This window comes from Ranitomeya variabilis, chromosome 4 (assembly GCF_051348905.1).
Source record: "Ranitomeya variabilis isolate aRanVar5 chromosome 4, aRanVar5.hap1, whole genome shotgun sequence".
Taxonomy (NCBI): domain Eukaryota; kingdom Metazoa; phylum Chordata; class Amphibia; order Anura; family Dendrobatidae; genus Ranitomeya; species Ranitomeya variabilis.
This window is the reverse complement of record NC_135235.1, coordinates 200,362,307-200,369,458: the sequence shown is the minus strand read 5'-3', so window position 1 is coordinate 200,369,458 and position 7,152 is coordinate 200,362,307.

Below are 7,152 nucleotides of genomic sequence, written 5' to 3'. Positions count from 1 at the left end.
CGTAGCCTGCGTTTTATCCCTAGACGCCCAGCGCCGGCCGGAGGACTAACTAATCCTGGCAGAGGAAAATATAGTCCTGGCTCACCTCTAGAGAAATTTCCCCGAAAGGCAGACAGAGGCCCCCACAAATATTGGCGGTGATTTTAGATGAAATGACAAACGTAGTATGAAAATAGGTTTAGCAAAATTGAGGTCCGCTTACTAGATAGCAGGAAGACAGAAAGGGCACTTTCATGGTCAGCTGAAAACCCTATCAAAACACCATCCTGAAATTACTTTAAGACTCTAGTATTAACTCATAACATCAGAGTGGCAATTTCAGATCACAAGAGCTTTCCAGACACAGAAACGAAACTACAGCTGTGAACTGGAACAAAATGCAAAAACAAACAAGGACTAAAGTCCAACTTAGCTGGGAGTTGTCTAGCAGCAGGAACATGCACAGAAAGGCTTCTGATTACAATGTTGACCGGCATGGAAGTGACAGAGGAGCAAGGCTAAATAGCGACTCCCACATCCTGATGGAAACAGGTGAACAGAGAGGATGATGCACACCAGCTCAATTCCACCAGTGGCCACCGGGGGAGCCCAAAATCCAATTTCACAACAGTACCCCCCCCTCAAGGAGGGGGCACCGAACCCTCACCAGAACCACCAGGGCGATCAGGATGAGCCCTATGAAAGGCACGGACCAAATCGGAGGCATGAACATCAGAGGCAGTCACCCAAGAATTATCCTCCTGACCGTATCCCTTCCATTTGACCAGATACTGGAGTTTCCGTCTGGAAACACGGGAGTCCAAGATTTTTTCCACAACGTACTCCAACTCGCCCTCAACCAACACCGGAGCAGGAGGCTCAACGGAAGGCACAACCGGTACCTCATACCTGCGCAATAATGACCGATGAAAAACATTATGAATAGAAAAAGATGCAGGGAGGTCCAAACGGAAGGACACAGGGTTAAGAATCTCCAATATCTTGTACGGGCCGATGAACCGAGGCTTAAACTTGGGAGAAGAAACCCTCATAGGGACAAAACGAGAAGACAACCACACCAAGTCCCCAACACACAGCCGAGGACCAACCCGACGCCGGCGGTTGGCAAAAAGCTGAGTCTTCTCCTGGGACAACTTCAAATTGTCCACTACCTGCCCCCAAATCTGATGTAACCTCTCCACCACAGCATCCACTCCAGGACAATCCGAAGATTCCACCTGACCAGAAGAAAATCGAGGATGAAACCCCGAATTACAGAAAAAGGGAGACACCAAGGTGGCAGAGCTGGCCCGATTATTGAGGGCAAACTCCGCTAAAGGCAAAAAAGCAACCCAATCATCCTGATCTGCAGACACAAAACACCTCAAATATGTCTCCAAGGTCTGATTCGTCCGCTCGGTCTGGCCATTAGTCTGAGGATGGAAAGCAGACGAGAAAGACAAATCTATGCCCATCCTAGCACAGAATGCTCGCCAAAATCTAGACACGAATTGGGTACCTCTGTCAGAAACGATATTCTCCGGAATACCATGCAAACGGACCACATTTTGAAAAAACAGAGGAACCAACTCGGAAGAAGAAGGCAACTTAGGCAGGGGAACCAAATGGACCATCTTAGAGAAACGATCACACACCACCCAGATGACAGACATCTTCTGAGAAACAGGAAGATCCGAAATAAAATCCATCAAGATGTGCGTCCAGGGCCTCTTCGGGATAGGCAAGGGCAACAACAATCCACTAGCCCGAGAACAACAAGGCTTGGCCCGAGCACAAACGTCACAAGACTGCACAAAGCCTCGCACATCTCGAGACAGGGAAGGCCACCAGAAGGACCTTGCCACCAAATCCCTGGTACCAAAGATTCCAGGATGACCTGCCAACGCAGAAGAATGAACCTCAGAAATGACTTTACTGGTCCAATCATCAGGAACAAACAGTCTACCAGGTGGGCAACGATCAGGTCTATCCGCCTGAAACTCCTGCAAGGCCCACCGCAGGTCTGGAGAAACGGCAGACAATATCACTCCATCCTTAAGGATACCTGTAGGTTCAGAATTACCAGGGGAGTCAGGCTCAAAACTCCTAGAAAGGGCATCCGCCTTAACATTCTTAGAACCCGGCAGGTAGGACACCACAAAATTAAACCGAGAGAAAAACAACGACCAGCGCGCCTGTCTAGGATTCAGGCGTCTGGCGGACTCAAGATAAATTAGATTTTTGTGGTCAGTCAATACCACCACCTGATGTCTAGCCCCCTCAAGCCAATGACGCCACTCCTCAAAAGCCCACTTCATGGCCAAAAGCTCCCGATTCCCAACATCATAATTCCGCTCGGCGGGCGAAAATTTACGCGAGAAAAAAGCACAAGGTCTCATCACGGAGCAGTCGGAACTTCTCTGCGACAAAACCGCCCCAGCTCCGATTTCAGAAGCGTCGACCTCAACCTGAAAAGGAAGAGCAACATCAGGCTGACGCAACACAGGGGCGGAAGAAAAGCGGCGCTTAAGCTCCCGAAAGGCCTCCACAGCAGCAGGGGACCAATCAGCAACATCAGCACCCTTCTTAGTCAAATCAGTCAATGGTTTAACAACATCAGAAAAACCAGCAATAAATCGACGATAAAAGTTAGCAAAGCCCAAAAATTTCTGAAGACTCTTAAGAGAAGAGGGTTGCGTCCAATCACAAATAGCCTGAACCTTGACAGGATCCATCTCGATGGAAGAGGGGGAAAAAATATATCCCAAAAAGGAAATCTTTTGAACCCCAAAAACGCACTTAGAACCCTTCACACACAAGGAATTAGACCGCAAAACCTGAAAAACCCTCCTGACCTGCTGGACATGAGAGTCCCAGTCATCCGAAAAAATCAAAATATCATCCAGATACACAATCATAAATTTATCCAAATAATCACGGAAAATGTCATGCATAAAGGACTGAAAGACTGAAGGGGCATTTGAAAGACCAAAAGGCATCACCAAATACTCAAAGTGGCCCTCGGACGTATTAAATGCGGTTTTCCACTCATCCCCCTGCTTAATTCGCACCAAATTATACGCCCCACGGAGATCTATCTTAGAGAACCACTTGGCCCCCTTTATGCGAGCAAACAAATCAGTCAGCAGTGGCAACGGATATTGATATTTAACCGTGATTTTATTCAAAAGCCGATAATCAATGCACGGCCTCAAAGAGCCATCTTTCTTAGCCACAAAGAAAAAACCGGCTCCTAAGGGAGATGACGAAGGACGAATATGTCCCTTTTCCAAGGACTCCTTTATATATTCTCGCATAGCAGCATGTTCAGGCACAGACAGATTAAATAAACGACCCTTAGGGTATTTACTACCCGGAATCAAATCTATGGCACAATCGCACTCCCGGTGCGGAGGTAATGAACCAAGCTTAGGTTCTTCAAAAACGTCACGATATTCAGTCAAGAATTCAGGAATCTCAGAGGGAATAGATGATGAAATGGAAACCACAGGTACGTCCCCATGCGTCCCCTTACATCCCCAGCTTAACACAGACATAGCTTTCCAGTCAAGGACTGGGTTATGAGATTGCAGCCATGGCAATCCAAGCACCAACACATCATGTAGGTTATACAGCACAAGAAAGCGAATAATCTCCTGGTGATCTGGATTAATCCGCATAGTTACTTGTGTCCAGTATTGTGGTTTATTGCTAGCCAATGGGGTGGAGTCAATCCCCTTCAGGGGTATAGGAGTTTCAAGAGGCTCCAAATCATACCCACAGCGTTTGGCAAAGGACCAATCCATAAGACTCAAAGCGGCGCCAGAGTCGACATAGGCATCCGCGGTAATAGATGATAAAGAACAAATCAGGGTCACAGATAGAATAAACTTAGACTGTAAAGTGCCAATTGAAACAGACTTATCAAGCTTCTTAGTACGCTTAGAGCATGCTGATATAACATGAGTTGAATCACCGCAATAGAAGCATAACCCATTTTTTCGTCTAAAATTCTGCCGTTCACTTCTGGACAGAATTCTATCACATTGCATATTCTCTGGCGTCTTCTCAGTAGACACCGCCAAATGGTGCACAGGTTTGCGCTCCCGCAGACGCCTATCGATCTGGATAGCCATTGTCATGGACTCATTCAGACCCGCAGGCACAGGGAACCCCACCATAACATCCTTAATGGCATCAGAGAGACCCTCTCTGAAATTCGCCGCCAGGGCGCACTCATTCCACTGAGTAAGCACAGCCCATTTACGGAATTTCTGGCAGTTTATTTCAGCTTCGTCTTGCCCCTGAGATAGGGACATCAAGGCCTTTTCCGCCTGAAGTTCTAACTGAGGTTCCTCATAAAGCAACCCCAAGGCCAGAAAAAACGCATCCACATTGAGCAACGCAGGATCCCCTGGAGCCAATGCAAAAGCCCAATCCTGAGGGTCGCCCCGGAGCAAGGAAATCACAATCCTGACCTGCTGAGCAGGATCTCCAACAGAGCGAGATTTCAGGGACAAAAACAACTTGCAATTATTTTTGAAATTTTGAAAGCAAGATCTATTCCCCGAGAAAAATTCAGGCAAAGGAATTCTAGGTTCAGATATAGGAACATGAACAACAAAATCTTGTAAATTTTGAACTTTCGTGGTGAGATTATTCAAACCTGCAGCTAAACTCTGAATATCCATTTTAAACAGGTGAACACAGAGCCATTCCAGGATTAGAAGGAGAGAGAGAGAGAAAGGCTGCAATATAGGCAGACTTGCAAGAGATTCAATTACAAGCACACTCAGAACTGAAGGAAAAAAAAAAAGAAAAAAAAATCTTCAGCAGACTTCTCTTTTCTCTCCTTTCTCTGTCAATTAATTTAACCCTTTATGGCCGGTCAAACTGTTATGGTTCTCAATGGCAAGAGAACATAGCCCAGCAAACATAAGAACTAGCTCTTGGAAGGATGGAAACTAAACTGACCATGAACTAAACCTGCCGCACAACTAACAGTAGCCGGGTAGCGTAGCCTGCGTTTTATCCCTAGATGCCCAGCGCCGGCCGGAGGACTAACTAATCCTGGCAGAGGAAAATATAGTCCTGGCTCACCTCTAGAGAAATTTCCCCGAAAGGCAGACAGAGGCCCCCACAAATACTGGCGGTGATTTTAGATGAAATGACAAACGTAGTATGAAAATAGGTTTAGCAAAATTGAGGTCCGCTTACTAGATAGCAGGAAGACAGAAAGGGCACTTTCATGGTCAGCTGAAAACCCTATCAAAACACCATCCTGAAATTACTTTAAGACTCTAGTATTAACTCATAACATCAGAGTGGCAATTTCAGATCACAAGAGCTTTCCAGACACAGAAACGAAACTACAGCTGTGAACTGGAACAAAATGCAAAAACAAACAAGGACTAAAGTCCAACTTAGCTGGGAGTTGTCTAGCAGCAGGAACATGCACAGAAAGGCTTCTGATTACAATGTTGACCGGCATGGAAGTGACAGAGGAGCAAGGCTAAATAGCGACTCCCACATCCTGATGGAAACAGGTGAACAGAGAGGATGATGCACACCAGCTCAATTCCACCAGTGGCCACCGGGGGAGCCCAAAATCCAATTTCACAACAGGGGGCCATGAATACCAGGATGGGGAGCAATGTATACCTGGATGAGGGGCCATGTATACCTGGATGGAGACATATATACCAGGATGGGGACCATATATACCAGGATGGGGGATATTAGTACAGAATTGGGGGACATTACCCCTATAGCAGAGTCAGCAGCAGATCAACCCACCATAACCCACCATAACAGTGCATCATTTTTTGCTTCTAGTTTTTTCTATTTTCCTCCTCTAAAACCTAAGTGTGTCTTATGGTCTGGTGCCTCTTACATTCTGAAAAATACGGTAGTTTGGTCTTTTGTGTGGTAACTAGTGTTGAGCATTCCGATACCGCAAGTGTCGGGTATCGGCCGATACTTGCGGGTATTGGAGTTCCAGAATTAGGCATTCAGGACCTGAAATTACGTCACGGCTTGCTGTGATTGGTCGCATCGCGGTCACATGGGCGGCACGCAACCAATCACAAGCCGTGACGTAATTTTAAAATGCGCGCGTTTCCTGCCTCCTGTGACGTCACGGCTTGTGATTGGTCGCGTCGCCCATGTGACCGCGACACGACCAATCACAAGGCTGTAGCGTAATTTTAAAATCCTGAATGCCTAGAATTAGGCATTCAGGACCTGAAAATTACGTCACGGCTTGCTGTGATTGGTCGCGTCGCGGCCACATGGGCGGCACGCGACCAATCACAAGCCGTGACGTCACGGGAGGCAGGAAACGCGCGCATTTTAAGCAAAGAACGCTGCCGGTTCCCTCGGTGAGGTCCAGGCTGCGTCGGAGAGGTGAGTATAGCAATATTTTTTATTTTAATTCTTTATTTTACACATTAATATGAATCCCAGGGCCTGAAGGAGAGTTTCCTCTCCTTCAGACCCTGGGAACCATCAGTGATACCGTCCGATACTTGAGTCCCATTGACTTGTATTGGTATCGGGTATCGGTATCGGATTAGATCCGATACTTTGCCGGTATCGGCCGATACTTTCCGATACCGATACTTTCAAGTATCGGACGGTATTGCTCAACACTAGTGGTAACGTAAGGCTACATAACCTTGTTGATAAAAAAACAAGACAGAAGAAGAATTGACTCCTTTGACGCTGGAGAAGGATGTTATCTATACTATGAATGGCAAGAAGAACAAACAAATCATTCTTGGAACAAATTAAGCCAGACATGTCACTCGAAGCAAGGATCAAGAAGTTAGTACTTGCCTACTTTGGACACATCACACAAAGACAACAATAACTGGAGAAGAACATCATGGTAGCAAGAATAAAAAGAAGGTGAAGAGGAAGACCAGCAGCCAGCTTGCTTGATACTAGTGTTGAGCATTCCGATACTGCAAATATCAGGTATCGGCCGATATTCGCGGTATCGGAATTCCGATACTGAGTTCTGATACTTTCAGTATATCGAATACCGGAATCGGAAGTTCCCATAGTGCAAAGAGCCAGTTTGATTTAATTCAGCCAATGAGGAATCCCAAGAAGTGTGGGCACATCCTGTTATGCATGTTAGGCATGTAAGTAAAGGCATGGCTGTGATTG